The following is a 13063-nucleotide window of genomic DNA, read 5'->3' on the forward strand; positions in this document are numbered from 1 at the left end:
CTTTGGAAAAGGTGTATCAATTCATTACACATTCTAATGTATTATCTATAGATTATAAGATAAAGTCAAGCATGTATCTGCTGATACTTTTTAAGCTGACCTGTCGTTATGCTTAGAAATGTTTCTTAATAGTTAGGCTTCCCTGCTGGCTCAGATGGTAAAGAATCTGCCTGCAATGCAGGAGACCTGTATTCCATCCCTGGTTTGGGAAGATCCCCTGGAGAAGGAAATGGCAACCCACTCCAGTATTCTTGCCTGGAGAATTCCACGGGAAAAGGTGCCTGGTGGGCTACAGTCCATGGGGTTGCAAAGAGTCAGACACGACTGAGGGACTGTCATTCACTCCCCTGGAAAGTAGTTGAACCTGACTATCCAAATTTGCTTCAGATTAAGAGTTATGGACTGAATAGAATCCAGGATTTAGCTGTTGTTGTCTCCTCAAGAAGCACCATGACCCTTGGCTAGAATATAGCAGGAAGATTCTTCCACATTCTTAAGAATATGGAGCCTGACCATACCCAAGTTTTCCCTACGAGTCAGCTCATTATAGCATATAGTTGTGTGCCTGCCAGTTCAGGAGGGATCAAACCTTCTCTTCCTTGATATTTTTGGACAAAATTACTGTAATCCTAACTCAAGTGTACGCTTGAGTACCTTCAATGAAACACACTAACACACACATGATTCTTTCACAAAGCAATTTCCATAGACTGGAATGAGCATTGAAGGTTACATTGTGAAGCTGCAGTAATGATTTTTTTGTAAAGATGATCACTAGTAATTTACTGATGATAGACTCACTTCAGCTTAAGAATATTGAACTGTGTCTATCTGTTAAATTATGATTAAATACTTAATAGGCAGAAAAGCATCTAATTTTATGTTCTATGCAATATCCTTATACATTATTAGTACCCAATAACGTAATTAAAATGCTTTGACACTCAAGTCATGTTACATGGTAATAATTACATCTTTTCCTTTATAAGTGATGAATTGCTTGAAGTTTTGTTTTGAGAAAAGATTTTTGTTTACCAAAAAGAGTTATAAAAATGGTTTCAATTGGCCAGCAGTTCTTAAGAAGCAAAGGTCTTGATTATAACAGCTCACATCTGTGTCTCAGCTTTCGTGATTGTTCTTGGCTAAGGTTTTTAAAAATAACAAGACCCCTGATATCTTCTGGTCTAGACTTAGAATCCCAGGCTTTCCCTTGACCTTCACTTTTCTATAGTAATTAAAGTGAAGTGAAATCTGTCTCCACTGTGTCAGCAATAACAGCCAGACTATGTCTTTGAACTTGAGTCTTTGTCTGCTTGACACCACGACAGACTATGGCTTCAAATACCTTGTTTGGTTGAGCATTTGATTGAGCAACCTGAGCATTCTCCATCTCCCCCTGACTCCATTTGCTTATTTAAGTAGCTATTTGGAGACATAACTTCAGTTTAAAAAATCCATGTAAAAATGAATAAAACTTGGAACAAAGTAATGGACTACCAGTGTGTAACATAACAACAAAGAATGCTTCCTTTAAAATGGTAAAATATCTCCACTTATGAGTGAATGGCTAACTATGGTAGAGACTACAGTGCCATCTTTTTTAGCTGTCTGACTTTTCTGTGACTTAATTTCTTCACCTAATGTCAATATTATAACACCTTATAAGATTGTCATGGAAATCAAAGGACATAAGAAATGTGAATTGTACTCTAGAAAACTGACAGGGATTTTAAGTTCATATACTTACTATCTCATTTTTTATTTCCCATTGATAAAACCCCTGCCCCTCTGGCCTTTTTTTCAGATCTTATATACTTGGATCTCCTTAAAACAATTAATCATTGATCATATGAATTTTAAGTCCATGATTTCAAACTGCAAAGCTGCCTCTAGAATCATGCTTCCTGACCATCTTCATTTCTTCAAGGTCTAAACCCTTTCTTTCATTTGAGTTTGACAATATATTTTTCTTTTGACCTGGATTTTGCAGAAATAAAACTGGCCAGGAAACTATTTTGTCAGACCTTCTATTTTTCTGATTTGACACTAGAGAAGCTTTCGTCTCAGGCAAATGTATAAATTCTCTGTACCTCAGGCCAAGTCTCAGCTCAAAGTTCCTCTTTATTATATGGGACTTATTATAATTGTGATCTGAACCCATTCTGTTCACCTACAGTATTTATTTATCTGTTTATCATTTATCTCCCTTCTTTGATATGTCTGTTCCACAAGAGAAGGCATACTGCTTGTCTTTTTCACCACAGTCCTCTGGGCCTAGAATACTTTCTGGACCACAGTAGAGGCCCAATAAACTGTTGACTGACCAGATGAATGGCTATAAATAGAAAAGGTCACATTTGATATCACTAAAGCATTTTCTGTTTCCTTAAATAAAAACTTGACATTTTTTTCTAATCCCTCACAATAAAAATTTCATCAGCGAAGTCTTTAACAGTTTTAATTCCTTGCTTCTGTCACTGTCTTTCTCAGGGCCTGAGGCTGAACCAAACATGACTGAGGTTTTCAAAAAATATTTTTTTAATATAATGTTAAAATATACTCACTAGGGGGAAGGCTCATAAAATTCAACTTCGGCCACAATCTGGACTATGGGTTGCCAAATGCTGCATAAATAAATCATCAAGTCATTTTGGCATCCTGGGGGCCAGAGGAATAGCTCCCTCAGTAGATTTAAAGAGATTATGATTCTGAAAGAAACAACAGCAAAGTGAGTGATTAAATGTGTCTTCTCATATTATTTTTCTAGAGTTCAGACAGGTTCCTTGAGGTGGTAATTGTCCATTTTACCAAGGGCAGAATTTTTTTTTTCTCTTTAATTGAAATCCCTTGTGGAGTGAAAGAATCCATTCCAATATCCACGGCAAAGGCCTCCACCTACTTTGCAACGATGGGTGCACTTGAAAGAGGAAAATACAACCCAGCAGTCAAAAGAGTGGGTTACAAGGACAGCTTGTGGTTATGTGTGTGTAGCCCGGATCCAGACAAGACAGAGCCCAAATGAGAGAATCATGGAGTGAAACACTGGAGAGAGATCTGTGTGATGCAGGGTGGGGTGGGGGCTGTTTGATGGCTAGCTTATGTATCAGCAGCCCAGGGAGGGTATCTAGACTAGAGCTCACCTATGCTTTTCTCTCTCTCTCTTTCTCACACACACGCACCGTGACCATCTGCTTCCTTGGTGCAGTCTCCCTGGCCAGTCCAATCCAGCTTGCTCAACTGCTCAATGCAATGGCCTTTGGAAATTTGCCAGAATGAAGAACACAATAAAAATGAGGTGATGTATCCACTTCCTATGGATTCTGAATCCTTCTCCTGACCTCAGAAAGGAAAAGGAAAACCAGCTCTGAGGTTTGCAGAAAGCTCTTTTTCATAAACATAAACTGTGTAACACTCAGGGCCGGGGGCGGGGGGCGGGGGGCGGGAATTGCTGCCTGTCTTTTCAGAAGAGATGATTAAGATGGTGCCCTTGCTGTAAGAAAGTACAAAGCCCAGCTCATTCAGAGGAACACCTCCAGATCTGATGTATGGGGTACCTGTGGGACACACAGTCATTCGCAGAAGCATCAAGCAGGCCCACTTGTAAACCCCCTGGATCTGAAGGCATGCCTGTGTGCACCACCATACACACACATACTCAGCAATCTCCTTCTTGACAAACATCCCTTTTTTGCTGCTTTTCTTACATGTAAAACCATGGCCCCAAATTGAAAATCATGCTGTGTATTTACTAAAACCCAGGCCAGTTCAATTGTTACTCTCAGGAAGAAATTTCTTATCTGGCTACTATCTGTATCTGTCTTAGTCAATAGCTGATAGACCCTCCTTGGGTTATTAACCAGTTAGTTTTTCCCACATAGAAAGGGATTAGCTTCTAACATTACTCAGGGTGTCTGGATTTGCAGGTACCAGCTCCTCTCATTCTAGTTTAGTTTTCATTTAATCTTCAGATTTTTCCACTCCAGCTGTCAGCCAGCTTTTTATCTGTGGTTGCTGGTGGTGGTGGTTTTTGCCGGGGAGGTGAGTAACAACTCAATAACCAACGTAATGATGACAGAAGTGACCAGTTTTGCGTTAACCCGCATCTAGGCGCCAAGCTGCCAAAAGCCAGGAACAGTAAAATAGATTCCAGGCAGTTACAGGTTAAGGATCATTTGCATAAATTAGCAAATTTTGCAAATGAATTCATCTAGTGAGAAGGAAGACACGGGACACTGCATTTTAATAATTGACATTCCACATGAAATGCAATGTTCTTGAGGAGGAAATTGAGCTCCAGGTTGCTATTAGAGCCAGCGGAGCAGCACGAGTGGAAAGAAATGCCATCCCCCATTACGTGAGTTACTGCTCCTGCATAACAACTACCCGCATTCTGATGGACTTCTTTTAATAAAAGTGCTAGTGCGCGCTCACCGAGAGGAAGAATCGCGAGAATCTACTCATCAGCAGTATCGAACAGGAAATGAAAATAAAGAGTTCTGTAGGATGCGGCCAGTAACTCTTTACATTCTCTTTCCAAAGTCATCTTTCATTTTTCCATTTGGTTTGGCAACCGGTCCCCCCCCCCACTTCCTTTCCAGTTTTATGAAACACTTAGGAGATTATTTAAAATATACAGAGTGTGGGTAAATATTTTTAATTATCCAGTTTGGAAGTTGTCTCTCATCCTGTTGCTTAAATTACAAATAAAGAGAAGTGGGCAGTTTTGCTGCCTCCTTCTGGCCTAGTTTGTTTAAGAACATGCCACATCACAAATATGGATGGGAATGCCAAATGAATGCCTTTCCTAAGGTGTTAGCCAGCCAGCCAAAGTCAGGGTATCCAGAATGTCAGAAGTACAAACTGCTCACATGTGCAGTCCAAGAGCTGGAAACAAGTCCACCCTTAATAAGTGTTTCCAGGCATAATTTATAATTAACATAAAATGAATTAAATCACTCCACTGGATAGACTTTTTTTCAAGTTCATGTAGAGTAAGTGTGCCCTATCAATTAATTCTCAATGAACTGCAGCAGCCAATAAAATTTCTCCCAGACACTGGTAATAATCCAAGATATTGATGGAAGAGGTACCATTATTAATATGGGTATGAGCCTCAAATCATGTACAGAGAACAGAGTTCCTTCTGTGGAAAGGGGACACAATTATTGCTGGCTGCTTTGTTGTTCCTTCCAATTTGCTAAGCTTTCTGTCTGTTCTTACTTTTCACATTGATAGCCTTTTAATTTTGTCTGCACTAGATTTCCCTAGTGGAGCTGTCTGTTTTCACAGGATAGCTAATCTGAAAAAGTTAATACACATGAACAAATTAAACAGATTCAAATAGAAAGGATGGACTATATTGCCCATATAATTGAGACATTTTCAATGGCTTTTTACATGTTCACAACCACAAATAATATATATATATATATAACGAATGCAACTAGATCATCTGGCTGTGGAATTCAAACAGGCATCTTAATTGCTATTTGGGGGGAAGTTTTCTTTTCTTTTTTTTCTTTTTTCTGAATTAACCAATTAACTTTGGTACTATATAGATAAAGCCCCAAAGCCCGAGGTGTCTTTGTTGATAACATGTAATTATAAAACAGAGGAACCTACGACCGTTTGATCTGTCACTTCTGAGCTGTGTTAAATGACACTTTCCTGATTCACCTTGCTCTTCCTAAACATTAACACCTGTTAACCATAAACGTTTATGATTTTATGTGCATCTTTCTTTCACCTAGGGAATACTCCTTGCTCTCAGGTTAAATAAGTTTGATAGCTGTAGAGGGCAATCTTTTGTCTGTGCCTTCCTCGGCGTGCTTACGGCAGTATCAAATGAAGGGATCCTGACGAGCCTGTTGGCACGTGAGATGAGCGGCCGTGGCTCTTCTTCCAATAAAGGGTATGTTCAGACATGGCTTATTTATAGACCAATAAAGAGAAATTTCTACTGTTCTCTTCAGCAGGCTGAGGATAAATAGCTCTTCCATATCTAACATTTAATGTTCATTGACAAAAAACAACTCCTCTGAATATGAAACCCCTTTCCTATGAAGGGGAGAAATCATTGACTATGAAACAATGGAGGGTCCAGATATAATCTTTCCCATTTTAAAGCTGTTTTATTGCATTTTGTTTTCCCTAAAAGAGGCATTGTAGACTTAATTTGGTTACTGGACGAAGCATCAACTCACGTGCTCTGAGAATTTTCTCTATAACCTGAGAGCTTAGGGCTCCACAGAATGGAATCGGAATAGCACCAAATGCCCTCTGATGAGGCTCTTACTGCTGGGTTGAGTATAGCAAACCCTTTCTGTTTTCACATTCTAGAGCGAGGAGCGGCATAAATTATCCCTAATTTTTGCTTTTGTGATGAAGTAGCCATCTGCTCTGATAGTACGGTGACAGTGATATAGGAGTGAACACTCTGTGCTTGGTCTATTGCACAGAAAAGGACAAGAGGACATATTTTAAAATGTCAGGATCCATCAGAAACGTATTCAGGAAAGTTCACATTTATGAAAATAGATAGCATTGAAGATATATCATGATGCAGATCTAACCATGGCTACTGGGCAGCTGAATTAAATTAAGCGCAAATCTGAATGTTTCCAATTAAAAATGTGTTATTCCTTTTCCTGCTGTGTTTGCCATGTCTGTAAAAAAAGATGCTTTATTATACTTCTTTTGGGATATTGTGTCACAAAGACTGTTGGCCTGCCTACCCCTCTACTTTGACACATGTATGTGGAGTTCTTAGACTGGACATGTATGATGAGTTTGGCTATTTCCAGTCAGTTATTAGTGAAAACTGTGTTCACTACTACATATGTGGTAAGGAAGATGTATCATTGGTGCGGAGACTATTGAGAAATCACAAGTGTGTGAACACAAGGTATATCAACAGACAGACTAGTGAGAGGTCTGTTTCCAATGGCCCCCTTTGGATTTATTCATCATCCGTTCATTCACTGAATATTGAATTCTAAGATGAAAATCTAATCATGCATTGTCCTGAAATGAAGCCCACAGTTTCTTGGCATGGACTCTGGAAGCAAATCTAGCCACTGTCCATTTCCCCAGCCTCACATCCCACTCCTCCTGCACCCTGAATATTCACTGGAAGGACTGATGCTGAAGCTGAAGCTCCAATACTTTGGCCACCTGAAGCAAAGAACTGACACATTTGAAAAGACCCTGATGCTGGGAAAGATTGAAGGCAGAAGGAGAGGGGGACCTCAGAGGATGAGATGGTTGGATGGCATCACCGACTCAATGGACATGAGTTTGAGTAAACTCTGGAGGGTGGTGATGGACAGGGAGGCCCGGCATGCTGCAGTGTATGGGGTTGCAGAGTCGGACATGAGTGAGTGACTGAACTGAATTGATGGAAGGCAACTCCCTTGAAGAGTTAGACAACTCACATTAGGACTTAGCATGAACAAGAAATAAACCTTTATTATGCTAAGTAACCGGGACTCCAGGGTTATATTTTCATCACATCAGAGCCCATGCTACCTTGACATAAACATTTCATTATCTCAGATGCCAACATACACAGACTATGGAAAGATATTTTAAAATTGATTGAGGTATTGATATAGGGAATCGTACCAACTAATGTCAGTTTTTATAGATTCAGTTCATCTTATCTGAATATACTGGAGACAAGGAGAACATCAATAACTAGCCTGAAAGCGTTCAATGCCGGCATATTATTTAAATTCATGTGAACTTTTATCACTGGAACTCTAGACAGGTTAAGAAGTTGGACTCACACCAAGAACACGTGCATTGCAGCAAATCATTTTGAAGACTCAATAGAAGCTTTAAATATAGGTTATGTAAAAATGAAACCTTTTATATCTAAATTTGATTTAAGCCCAGCAGTTCAAAGAAGATTTAGGGTACAATTTGTCTGATGGAACTGCTTGAGGCACAGATCTATTCAGTTTTGGAAAATACATTACATATTGAAGAGACTGCTTTCCTTTCTATGGTGGATATATAATCTACATTTAGCCACTCATCATCAAATTTTTCATCTTTGGAACGTTGAGCTTGAATATCTTCTCTTTGTTGCCCACTATTGATTGCTTACAATTTACCTGCCTTCCGCACATCAGCCTTAAAATATTGAACCAACAAGACAGAAGTAGTTACAGTTTTCAGAATGTTTCTTTGCCTTCTGTGTGTGTGTGTGTGTTTTAAACAGAGTAAACTCCTAAAAATGTTTTTTAAAAATTAAGTAGTTGTTGTGTGTTGGGAAGATGGAATGAAGATGGGATGGGAAAGGAGGAGGGATTCTATCAGAAAATCTAAAGGTTTGTTATTGTAATTAAACATTAAATTTGGCTCTGAGTTTCTTAGTAGTCAAAGTAAGGGGGCAATCTGGTAAGTTTTATAGTTTTGTTTCAATTTCGACAAACATGATATTAACAGCAAGAGTTACTGGTTGGTTATTTAAAATATATATATGTTAATGATCTAATTTTGAGTAGCACTGCTTGCTTCCCAGGTGGTGCTAGTGGTAAAGAACCTGCCTGCCAATGCAAGAGACGTAAGAGTCACAGGTTTGAGCCCTGGATTGGGAAGATCCCCTGGAGGAAGGCACAGCCACCCACTCCAGTATTCTTGCCTGGAGAATCCACATGGACAGAGGAGCCTGGTGGACTGTAATGCATAGGGTTGCAAAGAGTCAGACAGGACTGAAGCAACTTAGCACACACGCACATATCCTGCTGAACCAGAGGAGGTTGTTACAAGTTTTATCTCCATGAAACTAAATTAATCTGCCAGTTGAGTGAAATTAGCTTTGAAATTCTTTTTAAATGCTAAAATGAAGAAAATCTATCTGAGAAGTAGAGAAACCAATCTAGTAGAATAGAGAATCCACCATTCACAATGATAGATAAAGATTTTTTCTGGACTGTTTTTCCACTGAAGTCAAGCAACGGTTGTTGGCAGATTCCATCAAGAGAGAGTTCTCCAGGGTCTACAATTAGGTAACAATCACTGAAATACTGGGGGAAATAGCTCACTCTGATGTTAAAGGGAATGTTTCCCTACATGGGCGATTAAATCCCAAAGTCTTTATTGACCAAGTCGGATGCTGCTGCAAGCTGTTCAAATATATTTTTCATAAAGAAAGTTGCTGCAAAGAGACAGCACATTTCTTTGTGTTGTCTTTGTGGTTTCCGCTGAGGCCATCTTATTTAACTTTGTTGGCTGCTGTGGGCTTCCTGGTAGTATTTGCAAATCCAGGAGAAGCTAAGCTACCCAGTCACCAAACCCAGAGCAGGCAGTGTCTATTTCAACTCTATTATTCCCCATATATAATTATCAGGGGTGCCCAGACCAAGAGTTGGATCACAGATGATCACCTACAAAGTTGCATCTTTGCCCCATCCTAAACTACAGACCAGGTTTTACCACTGCAGGACATTCTCAGCTCTGACTGGGCAGTGTACTCCATGGGTTCCAAAGTCCAGGAAGTCAGTACACCTGTCTTTGAGCTTGAGTTGATGCCAGTGCCAGCTTTATTCACACCCCATAGAGACTGTTGACAGTAAGAAGCTGACTGGCTTTAGAGACCCTTTCTGAGCAAACTTGCTTTGTGAGTTTATGAAAAGTGATCCACCCAGGGATCTGCCTGGTGCCATTACTGTGTAGTCATCTTTGGCTCCTCCTCTCTCTATAGCTCACCTGGAGCAGAATGTGGAGTGGAGACCATAGGAAATGTAGGTGAGTCTTAGGCTCAGTTCTCTGAGAAAGAGAGTCAGAAATATCAGTTTGCATGGAGAGGGCTCATTGGTGAGAGTTCTTGAGAGCCATGCCCGTAAGGGAGTTGGGGGAGGAGGATTGGGCAGAAGGGGAGGTTGTGTGTGATGGGGTTGCAACCGGAGTCTCTGATGAGCCTACAGGGAGATCTGGAGCTGGGACGGCCATATTGAGGCAAGGATGCTGGGCTTTGTATCACTTCTGTCCAGACATTAGATGGCAGTTGTCCCTGAGGAAGACAGGTAACCTTGGGTGAGGCAAGTTTCCTTTGGTCAGGGCAGTTCCTGAGGAGAGTCTCAGCCACGAGCTGGCAGCAGACAGCACTCCTGGCGACCATGGGAAATGACATCATGGTCCAAAAGGAGGGATCCAGATGGCACACCACACCATTTACTACACCCTCCTAGCAGACCTATAGTAAAGCATCCTAGCACTTTCTTATGGACAATCAGCTTCAGAAATATTAAATGGAACGATACATGTATGGGAGAAAATGAGCACTTGAATCTTGATCCAAACTTTTACAAGGATAGGAAATGGCAACCCACTCCAGTATTCTTGCCTGGAGAATCCCATGGACTGAGGAGCCTGGTGTGCTGCAGTCCACGGGGTCACAAAGAGTCAGACACGACTGAGTGGCTTTACTTACTTATACAATAAAAGGCTAGTTGTTATTCTTAAATTTGTTTTGCAGAAGTATAGTTGATTGACAATGTTGTGCTAATTTCTACTGAACAGCCAAGTGATTCAGATATATATATATATATATATACATACATTCTTTTCATATTCTTTCCCAATATGATTTATCATAGGGTATTGACTATAATTCTCTGTGTTATACAGCAGGTCCTTGTCGTTTATCCATTCTCTGTAAGTGTAGTCCGTCAGTTGTGTCTGACTCTTTGCAACCCCGTAGACTGCAGCCCGCCAGATTCTTCTGTCCATGAGGATTCTCCAGGCAAGAAAACTGGAGTGGGTTGCCATGCCATTCTCCAGGGGATCTTCTCATCCCAGGAATCAAACCCAGGTCTCCTGCATTGCAGGCAGATTCTTTACTGACAGCCACCAGGGAAGGGAGGTAAGTAAAATGACTCCGTGATTCCATAAGCTATTAGAGCAATTTTTTTGTGTTTTTTAATGGTGGTGGTGAGGAAGCAGGGGCAGATTTTACTTACGTGAGCTAGTAATAGTCTAGCCATCTAAGGCCCACCCCCTAGAATTGTTCCAACTTGTAGTGGAACACTGAATTGGTCTTTTTTCCGACCCAACTTGCCCTTTAACATCTCTGAGGGAGGCACACTCACAGCCTGTGGTTATCAGATTCCCAGCAACGATTTCATAGCTTGGGCTTTCTTTCAGAAGGCTACCAGACCCAAATTTCCCTTGTAAAGAAACACTGTAAGGACAGAGTCCAAGGGAACCCTTGCCACTGATAGTCTAAACCTGAATGACTTCTCAAGGTCAGTTCAAGTCTCATACTTCATTTAAATAAATAGATACACTTACACATCATTAGAAATTCAGAAAATATGTAATGACAGAAATAAATAATTAAAAATTATCTCTAATCCCACCACTGCTAACATAGTAAAATACAGTCATCCTTTTCCCCTCCCCACATGCAAGTCCTATTTTTAGAAATTAATTTTACTATGAAAACATACAGCTCTGGATTCAAATCCTAGTTCCATCACTTATTCATGCTGTGGCCTCCAGTAATTTACTATTGATTTGTTTGTTCATGTATAAAATGGGAATAATTATACTCACCTCATGGAATTTTGTTAGGCTTTAAAACAAGGTGATATCTAAAACCATCTACTTCCACTGCCTGGTGCCGAACAAACATTCAATAAATGTTATATCCTTTACTTCCCCACCCGAGGGGCTGAATTGGAAAAACCACATAGGAACCAACTTTAAGAACTGAGTTATGATCTGAGAAGAGCCTCCTTAAAACAACCTCAAGCTTCATTGCTTAAATTAAGCCCAAACTTTTTCGCTCTATTAGGAGGCAATGCACAATTTGATTCAGATATGTAACATGAGGCTCTGTAATTAAACATATATATCCTGAAATTAATTTTATATTCACTTTTATAATACAGTACACTTATATAGAATAACACATGGCTCTTGATTAAACAGCAGACTGCCATTCAATCAAACAGCTCAAGATAGACCATAAAACGTGGAAACGCAGCATCAGCACCAAAATATGGTTATGGGATTTTAATATTCACTTCCACACTCTTACCTAGGTAGCATAAAAATGAATGTTTCAGAGAGAAAATGTTAAAAAAAAAAAAAGGTTAAGCACTAAGTGCATTACATTTGTGCTTAAGCACTATTGGGTCATCTGGATTTATTGTAAATAAGACAAGAGAAATTTGGAGATTTGTCTTTCAAAGTAAAGTTAATTAGGACCAATATAATTTTGGTTTAAAAATTTCAATTATGGAAATAAAAAACTTTTAAGGCTATTTGAGTTTATTATTTTCTATATTTTAAGTTTATTTTCAAAATAAAATCTACTGAACTGTGCACATACTATGATGGAAACATTTTGTAAATCTCAGCTTTACATAATCCAAATTCTTACATAGTTGAGGGAGGAGGGAAAGGATACATCAGATCCATAGATGATTCCTCAAAATCTTGTTTCACTCTTTAAAGTGATTTCCTTCCCTTCTGCAAATCTGTATCTGAGCAGTAAAAAAGACAGCAAAACTGGCCATCTGAGTTTCATTTTACTCTCCTTCCCATGTTGGAAGACTTTTTAAGTAGGGAAAACCTGTACTCACATTCAGCTGCTCCCTGTTCCTTACCCAAAGCTCATTTACTCTCAATCTGATCCTGCTCAACGAAGACCTAGCTAAAACAATATGGACTTTTAGTAAGCTGCTTGTTGAAGTATGCCGTGTTGTGAGATAATCCTCTGGTGGGTGAGGGGAGGGTCCTCATATTTCTCCCTGTCTTATGTAGAGAGGGACCAATAACTTTCATGTGCATCTTTTCTAGGATGATTATGAAGAGAACAGTCTTGCAAAACAGTGTCTCCCTCCCAAGCGGAGGACAGGCTTGTGTACTGTCTACTGTGATGAAGACCCTGTCTCCCTCCATGGCAGGGCAAGTTTGCAGGTCTCCATTATGGAAGGTTGGGCTTTCTAAGCTCAGGGTTCCTCAGTAGACACAAGCCCGTTGCCTGTGCAGCATCCATCTGAGCTTCCCCTGTGTAACTCTGAGGTGGGGAAGCAAGCATGGCTCATCC

General features: G+C 39.9%; 1 long non-coding RNA gene across 6 annotated transcripts in view; it reads right to left on the reverse strand.

Annotated features, from left to right (window-relative positions):
- The window catches only part of LOC132659202 (uncharacterized), a 155388-nt gene that overhangs the window by 35925 nt on the left and 106400 nt on the right, over window positions 1-13063 (reverse strand). Inside the window, exon 5 of one of the 6 annotated variants that reach the window (XR_009599320.1) lies at window positions 2565-2708. The exons of the other annotated variants lie outside the window; for them this stretch is intronic. This is a non-coding gene — a long non-coding RNA (uncharacterized LOC132659202). The remainder of the gene's footprint in view (window positions 1-2564; window positions 2709-13063) is intronic. 6 annotated transcript variants of the gene reach the window in all.

Source organism: Ovis aries, chromosome 2 (assembly GCF_016772045.2).
Source record: "Ovis aries strain OAR_USU_Benz2616 breed Rambouillet chromosome 2, ARS-UI_Ramb_v3.0, whole genome shotgun sequence".
NCBI lineage: Eukaryota > Metazoa > Chordata > Mammalia > Artiodactyla > Bovidae > Ovis > Ovis aries.